General features: G+C 36.8%; 1 long non-coding RNA gene across 3 annotated transcripts in view; it reads left to right on the top strand.

Annotated features, from left to right (window-relative positions):
• Positions 1 to 3,842, top strand: part of LOC124132861 — a 107,179-nt gene extending 103,337 nt beyond the window's left edge. For all 3 annotated transcript variants that reach the window (XR_007219961.1, XR_006860832.2, XR_006860833.2), the window contains 2 exons: positions 1,915 to 2,007; positions 3,005 to 3,842. This is a non-coding gene — a long non-coding RNA (uncharacterized LOC124132861). The remainder of the gene's footprint in view (positions 1 to 1,914; positions 2,008 to 3,004) is intronic.
• The last annotated feature ends 20,915 nt before the right edge of the window (positions 3,843 to 24,757 follow it).

Below are 24,757 nucleotides of genomic sequence, written 5' to 3'. Positions count from 1 at the left end.
GAAAATACAAAATCCGTACTTATATTTGAAAAGATATTGTCCATTTTTCTTTAAACACATTAACATCACTTCATTTAAATGCTTTTACTGATTGCCCAGCAGGGTGGGAATGGTTTCAGTATTCGACAATAATATACTAATATACAAACTGCATCAAATTTGATCTTACATCAATTTTTACAAATGAAATAGTCCTGATATTGGTTTCGCACCAGTACTCGAATATATACAATGTATATACGCCGAGGTGCCCTTCTCTGTGCTTTTGACGTTAACTCGGTGCCATAATTCGTACTTCTCTTGAATGAAAATGGAATATGTATAGAATAAAAATGTGTGTATGTATCAGCCATACATCATGCAAACAAAATGTAAATGACTTATACATGAAACAAAATGCCAAATTTAAACTTAATAACTCAGTATGATAAATTCCATGGTTTAACTTTATTTGCAAAACAACTACACACCATTTAAATGGCATACAACTGCAAAACATCATGTTGTTGTTTTTTTAAATAGATACACGAAATGTATAAGTAAACAATTACAAGCAAACGGATGTTCTGGTTTTATTTAATTAAATGATGCTCACAACAAATGCACAATACGTGCAAAAGAAAAAGCGGCGCACAATCAACAACATCATATAGTCCATTTCAAAATCACTCTCCGATCAGTGCTAACCAATTGTACAAAGATGATGACAAGAACAATATATTACGTACCGGTAAACATTGTGTTTATTGTATTCACCAAGTACGTCGATGAAATAAGACGTTAGTAAATAATATAAATAATAACAAATAAAACGATCACATGTTTTTCAATATTTTTCATACGTATATTGATATCCTTATCGGTAATTACTGATTATTAACCAATCTTCAAACCAAAACCCAAAAGAAGACCCAAAGAATGAATATGATGCTGATGGTCTTGAAACCTGCATAATTCAGATTGATATTATCTTTCACACAACATTGATGTCAAGATTAAAACAAAACTTCATATCATGAAACAGAACCAATCTTACAGACACATCCGTGGAACAGTCCAAGACGCCCGCTAAGTCCATGAAGAAGGTAACAATTGCAATCCAATATGCGACAGGTAGAACAGATTATGACGAAATCTGCCACACCATCCAACATACCAGTTTATATGCGATACGGGAAAACCTAGCTTGTACGTTAAGTATACATTAAATACACATTATTTGTAGACCCATCCTTAAATCACAGGACAAGATATTCATCAGACTCCGGCAGAAGAAGAAAGAGCAGAGGGACCTATGTGGACCATCAATCAAACCAGTTTTTTTGAGGTGACATTAAAATGAACATTGACAAGCCAGGAAAATAAATGTCTCTATCATGTGTCCGCACAAATTACCATAACAACAACGTCTTTTGATGTGACCGCCCCCTCCTTTTCTTCGTGATACTATCAAGAGGAACAATAGTCATGAAACACTATACGCTTCTCCTATACAAGCAGTAAAACATATAGTTAAAGTCCTTATTTCTACCAGAAAGGAAGGGATGCAAGCGTCGTTACAGGCGTCTAAACAACCAAATGATGTCTAGGGACCCTCATCTCATCAAAGAAAAAAATTTAGGGGGAAAATGTATATAATTGGAAACTTTCGTCAGGGGAAATTTGATCTTACACGTTTGGGGTTTTTTTTAGAAAAAAGTCTTCGGAATTCGAGAGAAATATAATCTGTAAAAACTTTATACCACTGGAAATTACGTGAATTCTTTTTAACTTGTAACATGTTAGGCTTTCAAAACGATCGAACAAAGAGGTAAAATCAACTTGCTATGGTTTATCTTTTGGCACCAGTCTGCCACCAATATATAGAACAATTGTTACGGTATTTGTTTAATTATATATTTTCTCTTGTTTCAGTGTGTGTTTGAGAAGCGCAACTCCGAGAGAACACAGAGAGAACACATTACAATTGGAGATCAGCGCAATGAGGTATCATAGATAAAATAAAATGTAAATAGACATTCAATTATAAAGAGTATCTTAAATGAACTAGAGATGTATGTGATAGTGTAGACAAATTGGCCGGTGTTTAAACACTTAATATTCCACAATGACAGGGAAACAATCTGATACGAATGATTACATACATTTATGGTATAGATCTGTCAAAAGGTTCAAAACAAAGAGTCTGCGTTTTGGATGGCCGATGCATATTGTTTTTTTTATGAATGTGTTTTCTACATAGCGATGGTCATTCCTTAGCAGAGATTCCTTATCCTTATGGAAAGTGTTTGCCGCCTTTATTTACATTCTGCAGAAGGTTGGCTGTCATACAGGTATTTTTCTTAATTGCAAAACCAAACTTCTTCAAAGCTGTGAAGGTAAAGTCTTGTCTATAAGTTCACTCTTCATTGGCGGGAGTCAGCGTGGGGCAGAGTTTACCCCCCTCCATAATGTATTGCCGACTCAGTAACAGCTTCCCCTCTGTGACTGCAATAGAAGAACACAGTTATTGACTAAGGGAAGCAACCCCTGTCTATTCCGGTGAAATACCTTCCACTGACTGAACCTTCACGAGTTATCGATCTTGCTATGTTTGTCATAAGCCTCGTGTAAGAATGAGAGATCTAAAGAGGAGAGAACTCTTGGAATCAAAGTGTTCCCAGGACGTTATCAAAAATCAATAACATCTTTAATTTTGTTTAGCATTTGTTTACACAAGGATAGATCGCAATCCAAATTCGGGCAATGTTTGCTTTGTTACTTTCATAACAGTAAACCTGGGTGTACAAGTATACATTGCGAAACTATATTGACTATTACTTCTTTATAATTAAACATGTATATTGTAGTACATGATATATGTAAATGATTATCAATTAGATATACAGTCATCATCCATTTGCGTAACAAGAGAATCACACATTCGTATGATGAAACCTAAATCACTTCGAAAAACCCCAAATTACCATTTCCTTCTTTTTAAAAGTCGCATTTCCATTTGTAGGGAACAAGAGCACACTGAAATTCCATTGCCAGTGATGATGTGACAGTGCAGCGTGTCAACGTTTAAACGACTACAGCAGTGGCATCGACGACACTGTGTGTGTGTGTGTGTGTGTGTGTGTGTGTGTGTGTGTGTGTGTGTGTGTGTGTGCGTGCGCGAGGGGGAGCGGACAAAGTACGACATTCGTTTTACGCCGTTCCAACGATTTCGAAATAAAAAATCTTGCATTTTGATGTATGGAACAATAGCATGGAAAATACTGATCGCCATGTATTATTTGTATTCACAGAAAGTATATGTGACACGTGGAATTAATGCCATGTGGGTTCGCAAAAACTCAGAAGTGTTGCCTGACTTTTTATAATCTCAGAAAAGAAAGACAGTTCTGTCAAAACATTTGATTTTTCAACTTTGTACACCGTTATCCAGCATGACAAACTTCATTCCTTGATCCATGGGGCTTTTGTTACAAAACGTGGTGAACATAGATACAGTTACAAATCTATCTTCAGAGGTTCAGGCCAGTTTTTCAAAAAATATTCATTAGGATTCTGAGTGACAAAACACTCTCCACAAAACTGTATGTCAAGAGGCATGATTTCAACTTTCCAGTAGTCAATTTTCCCTGTATGTGGAGCATATGTCTGAAACTCCAACCTTTGGTGTGTACATTCCAAAACTTTTGAGGTACAATCCAGCATGCTATTTCTACCAAGGATTCTAAAAGCGTCATACGACTCTTGCTCGGAAGTTGTTTGATCAAGGTTGCAAACACTCAAGGTTTCTGTAAAGTTTTCAAAAAGTGTTATGGTAGACATATGGAGGACATTTCCAAATTTGATGCATCAGTGACAAAAATGATGTCCGACGCAACAGCCTGTTTTGACTTGTACCATATGTACACGTGGGTTTTTTTTCAGGTGAGCAATTGACTTAGCCTTTGCATGCTTTTGTGATTGATGCAACCAATGAGGCAGGATACGCACATATTTTCGCGATAACCTGGTATTATCACGATTTAATTGTCATAAACACTTGCTCATAATATAGTCGGAATCGAACAAACGGCTCTGCTTTTGGTAGCGATTTCTTATGAATATGAAAAGTGTTGTATTGTTGTGCATACCTAGGGTTTGTGAGAGAGTCGTTTATGTTTGTAATTGGAATATGATACATGGCATGGTTGCATAAATGCATTTAGGTTTTACGAAACGTTTATCATGGCATACAGTTCATTTGATCGTGAGACGTTTTCCACCTGTCATTTCTTCAACCTTGGGTTGAATATGTTACCTGTAGTTTCTTTAGCCTTGGATGAACAATGTTTCTATAGATACTAAACGGGACGTTGGTCATAATGTCAAACACTGGTTTGTCTGGCCACATTCGATTTTTTACAGGAAGCCATGAGCTGGAAAATAAGGAGTACGGCGTAAAACAACAAACAAACAACAAACATATGATAGTGAAACCATTATCCTTAATATTTGTGCAATCATAATTACTTAGCCATTGTTATTAGCGTACCATACAGGTCTGAATACTGGGTTATTACACAGTGACCTCCTCATTATCATGAATAAAGATTGACAGAAGATTCTGTTGTAGAAATGCGTTGAGTTTCAATGTTTTATAATGAATTTCATGTTGTAAGACATTATAACGTTGGTATTGTTTAAGAATACAATCTCGAAAGTTCTCGACCATTTAGAGAACGGCCAATTTATGTCTGCATTGATCATTACATATCAAGTTTGTTGATACTGTAATTTGACAAATAAATTATATGTTCTTTTACAGAGACAAATTCATCCTTATACCCGTGTATTACGTAACGTGTTAAGGAACAATGTTTATGTTAACATGAATGATGTAATAGACTGGAAAAGGTTTTGCGTCAACACAGACAACTCATTGCAACATGTACGTTGCAACCACTATCATTTTTAGTAGGTGATCATAGTGAATGACTGTTCATTACCTGGTTATACTGACTCCTTATTTCCAGATCGTATTTGATTGTTTGTTTGTTTGTTGTTTAACGCCGCACTCAGCTAGATTCCATCGAGATATCGGCGGTCTGTACATAATCGGGTTCGGACCACACAATCCGGGGATTGACATCATGAGATATCGTGACATGCATCAAGAAAGTCAGAAAGTACCCCCAGATCCCGTTAGTCGTCTCTTTGGACAAGTAAGGGTTGCTGAAGACTCCTTCTAACCCGGATATTCACGGGGGAGATCGTATCTGACGGGATACACAGTTACAATTACAGTATTCAACACATCTACACTGATGTCATACTGAAAGTCACAACATAAATACGCATTGTACGTTAGCAGGGGTACGAATATACGTATTCATAAAGTTGATTCTTTCATTGATGCTGTGTATCATGACCTCCATGATGTTGCTGGAATATTGCTGGAAGCGGCGGTGCCATAGCTTACTGACTCACTGTGAAACGTTAAAAGCGATTCTGATTTTGGAATGGAAAATATTGTCATTACGTATTCTTAATTTTATAGGTATATGTCATATATATGTGAAACTTGCTTTATTAATTGTCCATCTCCAAGTCATGTTAATAGCGACTGAGAAATTACACATAGAAAAATATGGAAATGCCGATGATGCAGCCATCTTTTTCAGGACAACTTTTAAAAATTATTTCACAGCTATTCCAATTATGATCGCAACTCCATTCCGAAACGGACATGAAAGAAACAGCGATGCATGGAGGAAATGAACGGAAACTGTGGAATCCGATTTCATATTAATTCACTTATAAGAAAACTCCAAACTAATAATGTTATTCCGATGTTCGCGCGTGAAATTTCTGCATATGTGTCAATATTTCTCTACTAATGGAAAATAATCCCATAATCCCAGTCGTTAAAATCGTGTGTGGAATATAGCGGAAAACATGTTAGCCTAGTCATTCGGGAAATTAATATTCATCGATTTTTGCCAAAATTATCTGTCATAACCACTCCAAACCTATCACCCCTTTTTACCATTCTTTCTTCGAAAAGGCAAGTTTTTGAACCCTTGGTTTTAGCGAACAAAAGGCCCCGCAAGGCAGAGTGGTGGATTGTAGTGTTAATGACGGGTTGGATTACCGGACTCATTATGATCCCGACAGCCAAACGTTTATTTATTATAATAGAATCTTTATAATCCACAGGATTACGCGTAATTACTTTGCCATCTTCGAAGGGTAGACTAGCTATGCCTCGGTCAGGCAGCGCTCCATTCTATTAGTGTGATATACCGCTAGCAAATTATTATCAAAGTGTCCTTGCTTGAAAATTTTCTTCATTTCTCTGCGTACATTTACCCAAAAGGAAAGAAAAAATGGCGGAAATTTCTTTTCAAATTGTTTCCTTCCTTGCAAATTATCATAATTTCATTATGAATTTCCTGTTTTTCTTCTTCATCCCCTGAAGATACATATCGCACTTTCATGTAAAATATAACTTGGTATTCGACTTAGTAATGTTGTGTCGGTGAAATGTTTTTTACACATGTACTTATATGAGCAGTAGGTATACAATTTCTTCACATTTGCGAAGGCAGTTGGGTTTTATATTGTGTTGTTGTATGAAAAAATCGATCTTAAAAATTGGTCAATTGGTATTCTAGAAAAACTATTTGGATGAGTGCTGGGGAAAAAGTCAATTTTACAAAAACACATCATCTTCCATCCATTCCTGCAGGCCTCTGTTTGAAAACTATTACTTTTTCATTTATCATTTTTTTGTTTCGTACAGGTAACGTTTTATATGTTCTCTCTTTTTAAAAAAACACCCCAGTAACGGATTTTAAGTGGAAAACATCATTTTTGTAACCTATTACATAAAATCAAGACGGCGTTACGATGCCATTGATGTACTTTGTTAATGTTTCTGAAGTACGAATTAGATTAGTTCTGAAACACCGTTTTGTAGAAGTTTTCCAAAACAATAATCAAGTTTGTGTTTGTTTGTATGTTTTGAATCCAGCAATCCAGCAATATTCAAGCTATATTACGTCCGCCTGTAAATATTTACAGGCGACGTAATAAATCTATTCTGGACCAGAGAAACCAATGATTGATAGTATGAGCAATGTCCCGGAATCAAACCACACGATCCATTAAGACGCCTCGAACCAAAGCATAGATTGATGGGAATCTCTTCAAACCAGGAATCCCCACAAGGAATGGTTAATTTAGCTATCGAATGTGGGTGGATGATGTTCTTCGTCCCAATTACCATTACAAATTATCTAATTACTGGTCGTTTTGTTTGTCTATATGTGTTCGGTTTATATGTACATGAAGTGTAATACACTGAGACCACAAACAAGACACCATAAATATCGTAAACTAATCCGGATGATTTGTCTGACAAGCTACCATTCTGAATACTGACCTACCCCAAAGCATACTGAAACACTGAATACGCCTGTACAGCGATTCAGTTTAACAATACCATAAAAAATAACCTCGTATGGACAGAATGTCGTCATAACGAATGTCTTTTCTTCAACCGAGTCGTTTTAACAACACACGAAACACCCGGTTTAACATATCACGACTGCTTCAAATGATCACAAATGATTGCGCTGTGATAATAATCATAGACCTCTGTTCTCAAAAACAATTTAATTGAAGTGTTTTGACCTCCGTCTTTCTTTGCCTAAAGGGACGATGCACAAAACAGATATTAATGTTTTACAATCTCCTATTTCATATATCAACTCTAACCCTTACCCTTTAATCCAAACCGGGAGTAGGATACCAGGAAATAGGCTAACCTTCCTTAATCATGGGGTAACGTTTTCCTCTAGGCCTCAGCGTTCTTGTCAACTTTACCAAACCCCCATTTTTGTAATTGAACGAAAATTACCTGGGTTCAGGGGTCTGTATACCCAGATACATGCTATTGACAACGATAAGAGGAGCACGGCGAGTAAACCACCAATCATCAACCATTCCAGCTCATTTTCGGCTTAATTGCCTTAATTCCATACTTTAAAAAAATGTACTTGCATTTTTTGTACTGTTAAGAAAACCTACTTTGGATCAACTATCCATCTCACCAGGCAGCGCAAAAACATCTTCGTCTCAAATATTACCTAATAGCTACAGATTTAACCTTTTTTCTGCTTTTCTCCAGTTTTATTGTTCTCTCAACTCGTTTCAGCGATAATTTCGTGAAACCATAGATTGCTTAGTATGAGAGAAGGCTAAACAGAAAACAGCAAATCTGGTAAACTGAGTGAATCAATTAGATGGGAACTCGCCAAACTATCAATTAGGTTATAAAAGTCTGATTTTACGCTTCTAGAGTGCAAAGTTGAATGTCGTTTTATTAGGGGGCATCGAAGGAAAATGGTCACGATAACATATTTCACTATGTCGTAAAGTTTCTGGAGTGCAATTGTTTCCTTCTGTTGAAATCACTTGTCAAATGAAGAATGGTTGGAATTGATTTCTCGTTTTCTTTTTATCCGCGCGCAACATTTATTTTCACTTTAGGTCAAATAATGTATTACCGTTGCAAATCACTCATTTAATGCGACATTTTAAACATTTTATTCATTAGAGACAAAATAATCAATCTAACGCAAATTTGTCATTATAGGATGTGCGTGTGAGGGGTGGTCGGGGAGGGGAGAGGTGTTCATATAGTGTAGGTTATCATGTAGATACATCCATGGACACATTAATAACTATATCTGGAAGCTAATATCCCTTAAGTCCACAATTTGCTAAATTGATACAACAGGACCTGTCGTTGGTTCAGCTACAGTGGAATGTAATGTGTGTATAGAGATGTACATCAATGCATATTATTTACATCAGCTGTACGTCAAGATACATCATTTTATATCCAGTATACGCCAAGACACGTCAAGAAACTATCAAGTATTTATCACGTTACAAGTGCCCATCAAGATACATCCAGATGCATCAAGTATACCGCATGATAAATCAATACTATATCAAGGTATATCAGAATGACATCAAGATACACCAACTGAAAATTACATATACATCAACTTTACATCGGTATACATGTACATCAATTATACATCCCGATACATGAACTATTACACAAAGGTACAGCACGATACAGCAAGAGGCGTCAAGTAAACATCAGGATACATGCCAAAATACATCAAATTAATCAAGATACATCAACTATACATAAAAAACATCAACTGTACATCAAAATACGTCAATTATACATCAGGATACATCAACTGTACATCAAAATACATCAATTATATATCAACTATACGTCAACTATACATCAAGTATACATCAGGATACGTATCAAAATATATCAATATTAATCATGATACATGAACTACACATCACGATACGTAAACTATACATCAAAATGCTTCAAGTATATACATCAACTATACATCAAGTATATACATCAACTATACATCAAGTATACATCGATTATTTACATCAACTATGCATCAAGTATATACACCAACTATGCATCAACTATATACATCAACTATACATCAACTATATACATCAAATATACATCGACTATACATCAAGTATATACATCAACTATGCATCAACTATACACTTCAACTATACATCAACTATACATCGAGTATTTACATGAACTATGAGATCAACTGTAGATCAAGTATATACATCAACTATCCATCAACATATATATATATCGAGTATTTACATCAACTATGCATCAACTATAGATCAAGTATATACATCAACTATACATCAACTATATATCGAGTATTTACATCAACTATACATCAACTATAGATCAAGTATATACATCAACTATAAATCAAGTATATACATCAACTATACATTAACTATATATCGAGTATTTACATCAACTATACATCAACCATTGATCAAGTAAATACATCAACTATAGATCAAGTATATACATCAACTATACATCAAGTATATACATCAACTATACATCAACTATATATCGAGTATTTACATCAACTATGCATCAACTATAGATCAAGTATATACATCAACTATAGATCAAGTATATACATCAACTATACATCAACTATAAATCAAGTATATACATCAACTATACATCAACTATAAATCAAGTATATACATCAACTATTGATCAAGCATATACATCAACTGTACATCAACTATAGATCAAGTAAATACATCAACTATAGATCAAGTATATACATCAACTATACATCAAGTATATACATCAACTATACATCAACTATATATCGAGTATTTACATCAACTATGCATCAACTATAGATCAAGTATATACATCAACTATAGATCAAGTATATACATCAACTTAACATCAACTATACATCAACTATACATCAAGTATATACATCAACTATTGATCAAGTATATACATCAACTATACATCAACTATTGATCAAGTATATACATCAACTATACATCTGCTATATATCGAGTATTTACATCAACTACAAATCGAGTATATACATCAACTATACATCAACTATATTGAGTATTTACATCAACAATACATCAACTATATATCGAGTATTTTCATCAACTAAACATCAACTATAGATCAAGTATATACATCAACTATAAATCAAGTATATACATCAAATATAGATCAAGTATATACATCAACTATATATCGAGTATTTACATCCACTATACATCAACTATAGATCAAGTATATACATCAACTATAAATCAAGTATATAAATCAACTATAGATCAAGTATATACATCAACTATACATCAACTATATATCGAATATTTACATCAACTATACATCAACTATGCATCAACTATAGATCAAGTATATACATCAACTATATATCGAGTATTTACATCAACTATACATCAACTATGCATCAACTATAGATCAAGTATATACATCAACTATACATCAACTATACATCAACTATACATCAACTATACATCAACTATAAATCAAGTATATACATCAACTATTGATCAAGTATATACATCAACTATACATCAGCTATATATCGAGTATTTACATCAACTACAAATCGAGTATATACATCAACTATACATTAACTATACATCAACTATTGATCAAGTATATACATCAACTATACAGCAGCTATATATCGAGTATTTACATCAACTACAAATCGAGTATATACATCAACTGTACATCAACTATAGATCAAGTATATACATCAACAATACATCAACTATATATCGAGTATTTTCATCAACTAAACATCAAGATACATATAGATGCCTCAAAAATACATCAGGACACGTCCCAAATATACAACAATTTATCAAGATACGTCAAGGCACAACAACTATACGCCAACAACAACATAGTTTCATCAAAATACATCAAACTTGTTGTTCAACGCCGTGTCATCAGTATTTTGGGTGTGACCCACGAGCACGGGTATGGTGCTGGCAAACCATGAAATATAATCAGAGTGAAATCATAATTCGAACCCACGATCATAGGAGCAGGCCTATGGGACTCAACTCTGTATAGCTAATTGTGCATGTAAATAAGTAATATTAAATATATTGTTATGTCCCCAATTAATAACATGTCAAAATGGTGAGTGAGTTGGAGTTATCTCACCTATAAACAGAATTTCAGTAACATAACATAACTGTGGGAGGAACGACCCAAGCGTTGCAGGCCCTAGACGCTTACACCGTTTGTAAAACCACAGGATTGGGTGTGGTGATGACAAACCACAGATCAGGAAGAAGAAGAATCTAAGATTCGAAACTCAAATTGAGCAACAAAACTAATGAAGGCATCGCGGCCACCACCTTTAATGTCCCTGCAAAAAAAGGATTCATGAAGAGAAAAAAACATAAGAGAGAGAGAGAGAGAGAGACAGAGAGAGGGGGGGGGGGGGGAGAGAGAGAGAGAGAAACAGAGAGAGAGAGAGAGAGAGAGAGAGAGAGAGAGAGAGAGAGAGAGAGAGAGAGATAGAGATAGAGCTTTCTGCTCTTCTCCATCAGGACAATGTTCAAGTTGACACCAGTCATGTTGCAATGGCTGCTGTGCGAAAAGGGACATCCAACTGATGCAGCAGATAACTGACCTGGACTAATGGATGGAACAAGGGTTAGCGATATGCAAGGGGACTATGCTGGAAACTAATTAAAGCGCACGACAATATTTGAGTTCCATGTATGCTTGGCTCGTTTTGGTACCCCCTCGTACATGTGTATGTTATTGTGTTGGTACATTATTTCGGATTCCCCCTGAACGATATGGAGCAGTTATATTATCATAGTGTGGTATATATCTTTTGTGCAATATTATGTCATAGTATATGCATCCTGAAACTACATTAGATATTTTAGAAATGGATAGTAATTGGCCTTCCATTAGTTGTCTCATGTCTAGTCAAAACGTCTGATACAGTGGAATTTTGAATCGGGACATCGTTACAAAAGTCACTTTATACAACGGACACTTGCCTTTTACTGATGGTGCAATCATCGTACATTTAAGGATATATTTGCAATTCCATAACCTATGATAATAAGCACGTTCATCCTATCCTTTGCATGGGTTATTATACATGGTCATATACATATATACAAATATCCATGGCACATGCTAGTAACAAAGTATCGTTAACTGTCTGCATGGGTGATAAATAATGGCATATACATAATACGAATATCAATAACACAAGACAGTAAATGAATACCGCCTCTATCTGCATAGGTTACAGTCATTGGCACAAACATATGTACATAATGTCCGTTACATATGGCAGTAACAAGGTATCTGCATGGGTTACAGTCATTGGCACAAACATATGTACATGATGTCCGTAACATATGGCAGTAACCCGTTATCTGCATGGGTTACAGTCATTGGCACAAACATATGTACATAATGTCCGTAACATATGGCAGTAACAAGGTATCTGCATGGGTTACAGTCATTGGCACAAACATATGTACATAATGTCCGTAACATATGGCAGTAACAAGGTATCTGCATGGGTTACAGTCATTGGAACAAACATATGTACATAATGTCCGTAACATATGGCAGTAACCAGTTATCTGCATGGGTTACAGTCATTGGCACAAACATATGTACATAATGTCCGTAACATATGGCAGTAACCAGGTATCTGCATGGGTTACAGTCATTGGCACAAACATATGTACATAATGTCCGTAACATATGGCAGTAACAAGGTATCTGCATGGGTTACAGTCATTGGCACAAACATATGTACATAATGTCCGTAACATATTGCAGTAACCAGGTATCTGCATGGGTTGTATTCATGCACGTATCCATGACCATAACGTATGATAGCATATGTGCATAATGTACACGACAACAGAATGTGATCGTGACGCAGTACATTCCATCAACCATTTTCGCGCATGCACATTCATTACTTTGTATGGACATATAGATGCATGGACAGATGCATTCTTCTGCATGCGTATGAGGGGTGGTTAAAAAGTTCTGATCTGAACAATGAGGGACTTGGTTGCAAATTATTTTTCAGTAATATTGCCAACGAAGCTAGTGTGCCTAGATCATACTGGTTTGGGAGGCTTTCGTCACATTTGGGAAGAGGTTGAAATCGGACATGGACACATCTGAAGAATACGTTGGATGTTCAATTAGTTCAAAGCCACCATTACGCATAGCAACCATGGCGACAACATACATATGCACAGGTGCATTGTCGTGGTAGTACAACACACCTTGCCAGGTGTTAGATGTTCAGGGTGCTTTGACTGTATAATTTGTGGCTGAACCAGTGACTCATCCATGGCTACAAATCGGTCACAATCACGAAAGGTGATGAATCTGGAGTGTTTATCAGGAGTCAGAAGCCTTGGAACCCAGCGTCCTCAAGTCGTTGTCATGCCCAGTTCATTCCTTAGAATATTCTCAACTCCCTCGTGAGAGATGCCAACTGTATTGTTCATGTGACGTGAAGTGAATCGTCGATCATTCACAAACACATCACGTATTTATCAACATTTTCCACGGTGGTGGCTTCCTGATCGTGGATCATCTTCGAGGCTCTCTCGTCCTCTCTTAAACTCCGGTGCTTACTTCTTGATAGTGGTAAAGGAAGGAACGCCATCCCCTAAACTTGACACCATGTCTGCATGGATGTTTGTTGGCGTTACCCCTTTCCGTTGGAGCTACGTGATGTAGCAGGAGCCAATTGTGTCCATTTTCAGCAACAGAGAATACCCTTTGGTGTCTGTAGCAATATGCTGCCTGGTTGTGTGTTTGGTGTAAATGCAAGATTGCTGTAAGAATGAAGAGAATTGTACTTAATACATGGAACCTGTTATGTATTCTACATCTTCCGCAGTTAGGCTCCGAACTGTTCAGCCACCGCTCGTATATATTCATGGACAAACGCATGTCCATAAAATACAATTTGGGAAATATTCATGTCCAACGTAAGACAATAACCATTTACCTCTATCTGCATCATTATTATATATAATGTCCATAAATTATCATAAACTGTATGTATATGCATCACATATGATCGTAACGATGTGCATGCACCCCTCTGCATCCACATATATTTTATGACCATATTTTTTTCCATAAATCTGCGCATGTCAATAGAGTGTCATAACAAGTATGTACGCCAATAACATACGACAGTGGATCTCCATCCACGTCATATTTCCGTGCTTCCTGTTTTTAATGACAACTGTGGATAAAACTCCAATGAAATGTTAAACCAATTCATTCCATCAACACGTCGAGAAGATTGGTATTAGCTTCGTGATAACCGATGTTTCGTTATATCCATTGACTGAGGCTACACAGCGAGCTTGAACCAACATCTGGGCAGGTACCTGCATGTTCCATGGCTACACGTGTACGTAAAGCATGTACGTATCGTAGCTTGTTCATGTCTGGCTCAAATGAAATGTATACACGTCGGCGTGCAAATGAAGGCAATGAACGCTAAATAAGGCCTCCGTGTCAATTTCACTTGCTGTTTTGATTGACAGAGTGTCAGTTGAAAATCACCTCATTGGAAATATGATAACAGTCTTTATGCTAGTCGGGTTCTAAGTGAGGTCAATTTCACGTAATAATTGTAACGTCGATTATTTAACCAATAGGAGACTCAGCTTATTTGTACCCGAGATTTGCAGGCTGAATACTGTTATTGTCAGCAATTTAGGAGTCGGCTGTTTTCTGATACGGGTGATATTAGGCATATCCGTGCACATAGCCTCTCTGTGAAAGGCGACTCCAATCACGTTAATTTCGCACAATATTAGAGATGGCGATTTATCTATAAATCCTCTATATTTGTGCTGTTATATGTCATGGTAGTCGTGTCTGTGCCTAGCATCAATCATGGTCAGGTTACACACAACTAACTAGCACAGCGGATGAATACATCACCCACGGCTTCCGGAAATGCGTCCGCAGAGTGAAGAACTCTGTTGTCGGAATGTTGCAATTACAGATGTGACCTTAATAAGTTTGGTTGCAGAAATGTCAAGCATAGGCCTGAGGTGAAGAAAGCCCTATTTGCTATAAAGTGAAAATTATACTTAATTACGATCGATAATTCTAGAATTTAATTCCAAAGTATTGGCAGAGGAAATGGACCGCTCGTTACAAGGTCAGTCCATAAAAAAGGCGATTTTTGCCAAGCCCCTTTCAATGCCCCGGTGAGCCATGGTGATCTTTGGAGGCAGTTTGGAGACAAATTGGAAGTGTCGTCTGCAGCAAGGATGGAAATGACTTCTGCTAAGGAAAATTGGCGGGAAAGTGCTACACTGTCTCTTCCTCTGTGTCTCGTCCTTTCATTGTTCTTAACAGAGGCTTTGCTTGAAACCACATCTAAATTTGCCAACTGCAGAAGTCAATTTAAATTTGTTCCCTGTCTATGGGAAGACGCCAATTTCTTCCTTCTTTGAGCAGTAATCTTTTGCGCCACCTTCAGACGACCGTCCCCACTCCACCACTTTGCTACGATGATACACACAACAGTGTCTTGAAGATGAGGGTATTAATTGGTAACGCGGCTTTCAAACAAAATTGACACCTCGGCAAGAACACGAAATTAAGACATGGGTCAAGTGTTCTATATAATGGCGCCCGGAGCGGCAACATCCATTCCATTTCTCATCCCTATTCACTATCTTCAACGCCAGAGCGAATCTATCCAAGTCCACAAGAGGTATTATTTACTTCAGCAGAAGACGGGTAGTTCTCTACGCCAACACAAACACCCAAGGGTATATAAAACAAACGCTTTATGGACCTATGTCCCGACCCATATACCAAGGTAACAGTGTTCATATTGTATATGAAATTGAAGGTTACAATGTTATTCTAGTAAGTTCAGCGACCGGATAGTCATAATGGATCAAAAATTCAGTTTGTCCGCCTGCCTTCAGGATAGCTTTCAAAAATCCTAAATCATTCCTAGACAACTTGTTTTTCTGCTCACTGAAGGGGAGAGCTTCCTACAGAATATACATCAATAGCATCGGGTCGTCGCTCAAGAAGGATAATGAAACGTTCTTAAAGGAAGAGTCATCCCTGAATATATATACAGTCATGTCTGTACGCTGTGCAGTACGTATATTATTTCCAGGGGATATGATATACAGATCGTTTCGCTATCAGAAGGCGGAATGGTTGCTGGATATTTTTTTTCGGAAACTCCATATTCAAGGAAGGTTGATATTTAAATATTTCGTCGTATCAAAGAGCATTTCGGAAACCTTACCGCCGCCTAGTTTTAGTTCCAATATAACTAAATGTTTAATGCAGTTCAGTTTCGCATTAGGTCACATCATCTTGTTAATTAAACCATCTGTCTAAAGTTATTAAACGCTATACGCTAAAAGGGTTTCTGGTTCACTTAACTTTTTAAGATATTGTCTAATGTACATGTAGTTAAAGTTTGGTTTTAAAATTACAAACTTTACTTAACTTGATTCAGCGTAGGTAAACCTATCAACTGGTAAAGTAAAAATCGCCGGTTTTAGTTGGGTACTATCTTTGTCAATGTCGGTCTTTTAGATTTATAGTTTACCAGTTTTACATGTGTCCATTGTAGTTGTAAGTTACAATTCACAAACTTTACATAACTGGACTGTGCGTTAGCCAATAGATCAACCAGTGCGGCTAAAATAGTTACGTTAAGTTAAGTGATCATGGTTTTACGCCGCATTTAGCACTATCACGGCGAACGTTATGTTGAAAACTAGTTTAATTGAGTATAAGTTTCAACTTCAGTCAAACTTTATTTTAACTTGATTTGAAGATTTAGTCAAGTAGTCCACCAGCCAACTAGTCTACATCCCTGCTACAACATCGTCGTGCAGGTCTGTGTTGGTGAGGCAGCTGCCGCGACAGACGAAGTGTAGCTCTCGACTCTGCTCGACGAGACCTCCAGGGCGACACAGGGTCCACGCACACGCTCGATCGATTACTCGAGTCCTGTGTCTCATCAAGTTGCTTCGTCACGCGAGAAGCGAAGGAACTCGCGCGATATTTGAGTGGTACCGAAGAATTGCTTCCTCTGGCTGTAAGATGCTGTCTTCTCCTTATGGCCAACCTCTATCAATGATGATGACCCTAATTCTCTCAGTAATTTAGATTTTAGATAACAATGGTATAGTCCTGTTTGTGAACGATTTCTTTGGACAGTTGAACCCCTATTTATGAAATGTTAAGTTTGTACTTAAATGCTCCACGTGGATATTTAGTAGTCCAAACAACCTGCATTATATTTATCGTAATTTCTGATGTGTTCAGATCTTATTCAGTCACTTGCTTACACAGACATATCTGTGATTTCTTCAAAATCAAAATTGATATATCAATTTAACAGCAAAGGTGATACATATTGACGACTCGAACATCTAAGGTCATGCATTCTGATATCTCGAGCCGCAAAGGTGATACACACACGGAATTCGAACCGCAAATGTGATACATACTGGAATCTCGAACAGGAAGTACACACGCACTATATGCTGATAACCCGAACGTTATTTCATACTGATAAATCGAACGCAATACATCTTAGACAATAATCTATGTTTGTGCAATTTTTGTTCCTACATATTGTTCGGATTAGTGACAGTTTATTTTTTAAATCGGAAAATTGGCGATTTTGTTTTAAATGTTGCACATAGCGATCTAAAATATAAAGTAAGATTTAGTTTAAATGTGCTAATCTGTGAACTGATACAATAATCAGTATCTTCTAATTAAATGACACTGTCTCTTCAAGGTAAACAAATAAAGTATTTCTGAAAGTACTTGGCAAATACTTTACAAACATATAATTTCGGATGGGAGGATGAAATTTATTATTTCATAAAATATAATCTGATAAAATAAGGTATGTGACTTTCCACATAAGTTTATATATGTATGATTTTCCTAATTTGTAAAACATGTATACTCAAACATATGACATAACAGTCTCTTATCTGGTTGGTTGCGTTTTCAAATATATTTTTTTCATTCAAGGTCTAGGTGCTTTTCAAATGTTTATAGACGAAGGTTGACATGTTTCAGATCTAGATGCACATAAAGTATTGTGCAGCATGTACTTATGGTGCATAATTGATTAACCAGGCGCAAGTTTTGAAACTTTATTGTAATTATAATGTCATGACAAAATTCGTACGGACAAGTAACTCATTTGCACCATAAACATAATTAACTATCAAATCCATTAACTTTATGTGCTACGTTACATTCAGTTGTAAAATGTTTTTAGTTTTTCAAAACGTTTTATAAAATGACATAATAATGCCTAAAATGACTAATTGTCCTGCATGTTCTGTCTCCTGTTCATGCTCGTCTACTCCTTCAACATTCCTGACATTCGTGACATGCTGTCTTGTGAAGTTACGCGCGTTGTATTCAACACGTGGTGCACGCTGAATGTGAAAGCATCAAGACGCAACTCACACACAAACACAAAATGAGAGTTTAACTTTTTGCTGGCGAGAGCTCCAAATTCTTCCTGCAGAAATATTGACAAAGTTTAACAAAACTAAACACATCCTTTTGGCCCCAAAGCGCGGCTCTCTTTGAAGAAGCACGTGACACAGAAGCAAACGCTTCCTTGTCCAAAAGACATACTGTAAACACGAGCTATGATTTTTTTCCCGACAAGTCGGATTCTTTTCGATCTAAGAATGATTTGTGTCTCAGAAATGCAGGATTTCATTTCATGTGGGAGGTTTATTTAAACAACAAACATTCATCCACCAAATGTCATTGGTTCCTTTGTACTCTAAATATGCCTTAGTATATTGCTTAGTTCAAACTGTGCGTGTTTTCTGAAACCGATACCAGCGTCATTGAGTCGCAAGGTCGTACTAAATATCGAATTCTTGTTTTAGCTTGATTCTTTTTTCAAAAGCTTTCACTCAACACCCAAAAGAGGTATTCATTGTTTTGAAACATGTGTAAAAAATAAACCGCTTTCGTGAAGTTGAAGATTATACAAAGCTAAGCATGTCCAACGAAAAGGATTACACACTTTTGAACTTAAGCTATGTTATTGAAATATAAATTAGCTTTTGCAATTAAGTTTCCAGAAAGTACATCTTGTCTCCCCACAGACATTTCTCTGTGTTCAACGGAAATCTGTTCGTCTGTATATACTAGTTCTATTCGTGAAGACACCAAACACGATAACATACAAAGTAAATAAACCCTTAAAGCCCTATTTGCATGCACAAAAAGGACGCTTTCGCGTATATTTGCATGTGTGCAAACAAAAAAATGGCAGCTGTTAATATCACCAGAAGGGTATTATGATCCTATTCAAATATCCATTCCTTATAAGTGTGTTAGCGCTACCATGCCAAGTATACATAGATATATTTTTAAGTGTCAAGAAAGGAAAGAGGCTCGATGCGACTTGAACATGTATCATATTTTCCATACCAATATTTCAAAGTATTCAACCACTACTTAACTAAATGATATTTCCAGTGGCCCAAAAGGGTCCCTTTACCTACCTCGTCCAATATGTGTGTAAAATATGGCTTTTTGTTAAATGTCAATCACAAGTCAGCTGTTTTTCTGTAGCACGTGCAGCTTAATTAAATGTTATATATATGCAACAACGAATGCGCAGGCAAGGCCGCAACAGAATTACACGTGGCACTACACCTAGTCTAATGTAATGTAGACGGTAAACTCTTATTTCGTTTTTATTCATGTCGCAAAATATTTAACCTAAATCAAAACCACTTTCTGAATTGGATTTTACTTCTTTTTTTTTGCATTAACATAATGCATAGCATATTTGTCTAACACGTAAACTGTAATTTATTATTTTCAGATTATATTGTATTAGAGGACAGTTAGAGTATTGCAATCCGTTCTGTAATAAAATTATGTTTAGTATAATAAAATCAAGCATGCGTGTTATACTTTAAGATTTTAATACACAGCTCAGATCACAGAATTGTACCTGTTAACATATTTTAACGTGCATCACAGCCAGTTAAAGTGGTTTCAGAAAAGTGAATCCAGTGATCTTAAGTCATCCGGATACGAATATTAACGGATTTAAATCGTTTTCACTTTAACCAGTTATCAAGAATACACCGTCAGATCCATGTCAAGGAGGGGATATAGAATTATCATAATAACCGACAAAACTGCCACGTTCAGTGTGTCTGGACCATAAACTATGATCTGCAGCAGTACAGTTAATTGTAAGCCATGTAAGATGCATTCAGCCATACACTGCATGTAATATACGATGCCGTAGCAGTCACCGCGAAGGAAGCGTCTTTATAACACAAATCAGTCTGGTCTTTTATCGTGGATTAAGGTGACATGAACCAAATCATTCGTCATTTTGTAGTCAATTAATAAAGAATTAATCGATCGGTTGGGCATTGTGATACCAGAGTGGTGAGTTCTGTTACACAGTGTAATTAATGTCCACCCTTTCCCAGTGTGTTCGGAAGTCCTGCAATCTGTCCCTCATCACAACACAGCGAGATATGTTTTCATTTGCTATCTGAGGAGCTGATCCTTGTTTTCGTGCTTCTGGGGGATACATGTCTTGTTAATCACTCAGTTATTGATCACACCTTAAATACTCTCCCGATTGGCATCGTGTGTTTGTTTCTTTTTATTGTAAAATGAAATTCTCATTATAAAGGTTGGTTAGGTATCATTAATAATGTATTTCTTCTATTGCCAGGACATTCATTTCTTCTTTCACGATTAATCTGCATATATTTGAAAACGTAACAAATAGCCATTTACTGGCAATTTTCAAAAATTAATTTGAGGTTAAATTTACGTTGACTCGTAATTTAGCAAAAAAAGGCTTGTGTTATATATGTAAAGCAACGTTTATCTTGTTTCTTACATATATATATATATATATAATGTACTGCAAGTGAACAATAATATTATCATACTATAGCATGACAGTAACACTTGAAAAAACGTGTAAACGTGTTACATATTTTCTAATAATTCATAACACGGTTCCTCCATGTTGTTATATAAGACAGATACGACATTTCTATACGACGTCATATACGCGGATTGCCTTGCCTGAATAAAATAGTTTTAAAAAGTATAAACCAATCGCACAATTTACTCCATATGAAAGTCTCGTCTATGAACATGCCTTTAAAATCGCAACCAGGACACCGTTATATATTTTATCACGCCGCCTCAGGGTAAAATATGGGGTTGGTTGAACAAGAAAGAAAACAATCTTTATTGACCTCATATTCGTATGATAGAAACACGACCTAAGCAAAATATATACAGATTGACTAGAAAATACAGTGTATGTACAAATCCTTTTTTCCTTTCCATTTATATCTTTTGTCCTTCATTTTCGACAACACCATTCCCGTTTGTTGACCAATTTAAAAAAATAAAATAACTTCCAAATTATAGCATTCGTTTTAATCTATGCATTCACGAATGAATGGAATAATAAAAGTATTAGATTAGTTCACGTATTGTTCCTAAAGAAATAAGTTCCTAAGATCAAAGAAAGTATATGAAAGCAAATACAGGTTAACATTTCTGTAATCAACACAACAACATTGACCATATCATTTAACCAGCCCAGCCCTGCATACTGTGAAACCTCATTCATCCAGACAGGACTGTTCCCAGTGAAATGGTCCGGACAAACACATTTCCCATTGGAAGAATCACTGACACGTATTAATGTCCTATTAAAAACATATGGGAGCCACCACTGGTAATCGGCCGGGATGGTGAGTTTTCCGGGATAAGCAGGTCCAGACTAACGAATATTTGCTGTATGTAAACTTGCACTGGGATGAACCATGATAGATGGTATTTTACTCGGTAGTTGTATGTAGAGTGTTACGAATGGGTCGCGACGTCCCCTGTGAAGGGCATTTATCAAATTAGCACACGACCATGCGTGCACTTCAGATCGCTGCCTTGTGGAGGATTACGTTATGTAAGAAAACACCTACCGACATCAATCATAGTTGAAAAGGATGACATATACGTTTATTCACATGTCATTATTTATCGTGAGAAATGTCATGGAAGTTATAAATTACTCATGAATGGAATGGGAACCGTTTTCTTGTTTCTCGTCATATTTGAAAGGATGGCAGTCGTACATACCCCCGTGAATATCCGGGTTAGAATTGGTCTCCAAGCAAAGCAAATGCGTTGCGCGTTCAATTCGTTTGGTCCAAAAGGCATGCTTGCAATAATTTGCAGTATTTTAAAAAAAACAGTTGTCATAATAAATTAAACCGATGCAAAAGCCATTTCTTCACCGCTGTACCAACACATCAGACCCGTGAAGATCCGGGGTAGAATAGGTCTTTAGCAACCCATGCTTGCCGTAAAAGGCGATTATGCTTGTCCTAAGAGGCAACTAACGGGATCGGGTGGTCAGGCTCGCTGAATTGGTTGGGGCATGTCATCGTATCCCATGATACTCATGACGTCAATCCTCGGATGGTCTGGTCTGGACTCGATTATATACAGACCCCGTCATCCAGATGGAATATTGCTGAGCGCGGCGTTAAAAAATAAACAAACAAACAAATAAACACGATCTGGAAGTAAGGCGTCATCGTATCCCGAAGGCGTAAACCGATGCTCATGTTATCAATGACAGAATTGTCTGGTCCAGACCTCGTTTATTTACGTATCACCGTCATATAGGTGGAATATTGCTGAGAGCGAACACACAGACACAGACACACACACACACACACACACACACACACACACACACACACACACACACACACACACACACACACACACACACACACACACGACAAACCAACTAACCAACAAACCATTCGTGCACAGTGCAATTCCCGATTTATGCCAAATGGTTTATATTTTACACGTACAACATTGTAAGAAAAAGTATAGTTTCCAAGCTTGTCAACAAGACGAGAAGCACTTTACTCAGTTCTAAACAAACAAAGGAACGAATAAGCGACTGATTTAATATAACCGTATTTACCACTGTTCTGTTTGAGATATTGCATTCAATTTTCTAAACTACTGTAGTTTAGACGAGATATTTTAAAATCAGTTTCCAACAGCTTCCAAAATATCGAAAACTCTCTGAAACTAGTAAATTTACTCCAGTGCCAGTGGACCAGAGACGTGGCCATACATAACCGATAATGCGCTATCATGATTATTTAAAGTTAGAGAAAGAGCGCGCAATTATGCATTCTGTCGGGGCACACTGACACACAAGCGTACAGCTGACACAAACACCCCAGTTATGTAGCCAGTTCTTCCGAAATTGCAAAGGAGCACGATTTCATAAATAACAATATTTAAAAATGTACATTAACATAACAACAAAATAGGTTATATAAAAACAATAATGTATCTAACGTTTGCTTGTCCCAAGATGTGTACTTGTGACGTGTCTGTGGTACATTAATGGCGGGTTTACAGCGGACAAAACAATTGTACTTTACCTTTATCTATTTAAATATGTATGTTCTAAATTGTCGGGAAACGTTAAATTTATTTTTAATCTGTCATTTCTAAACCTTAAAACCTAAATGAGCAACGCCTGCAGAAAACATTGAATACCGTTCCAAGTCGTCAGACGAGCCAGGCACAGCTTGGTGTAAGGGAGATAACTCACTGCAGGTTGATGGATCATTTGCACAGATCTTATTTCACTATAATCAATCTCCCCAGTACCAAATGGGATACACCACCCTCTACCAATAACAGCAACGCATGCTCACTGAAACTCCCCGCGGAAGTACTTACAACAAAATAAAATTTAACTTTAAAAAAGTTTCTCAATTGAAAGTAGATGCGCCCATGAAGACATGCCGAAAAGCACAGGGGCTTGCTACGCAAAACAATAGCATCTACAAGATATATGGTCACACCAAGTTTCAGGACTATCTGTCTACTGATACTTGGTGTGACCATATATCTTGTAGCTGCTATTTGTTGCGTTACAAGCCCCTTTGCCGAAAAGCTCAGGGAAATCGTTTAGTTCCAGTTTCGTGTTCAGGGGCATGCGCATCGTGTATGAAATTCCAGCATGGGGATTTGACTGTGTGTAGGTATTAGGGCTTGGACGGGTAGCTCGGGAACTCGGGTCGGTGGGTCCTGAGTAGGACCCGGGTACCCACAGGACTACCCGGACCCGTGGTTAGTCACGTGATATATGATTTCATGACAAAAATCCACTATATAACTACATGGTTACACGACAAT

Source organism: Haliotis rufescens, unplaced genomic scaffold, assembly GCF_023055435.1.
Source record: "Haliotis rufescens isolate VD_foot unplaced genomic scaffold, xgHalRufe1.0.p SCAF_11, whole genome shotgun sequence".
Taxonomy (NCBI): Eukaryota; Metazoa; Mollusca; class Gastropoda; order Lepetellida; family Haliotidae; genus Haliotis; species Haliotis rufescens.
The sequence above is the reverse complement of the archived record's forward strand: the minus strand, read 5'-3'. Positions and strand labels throughout refer to the sequence as shown.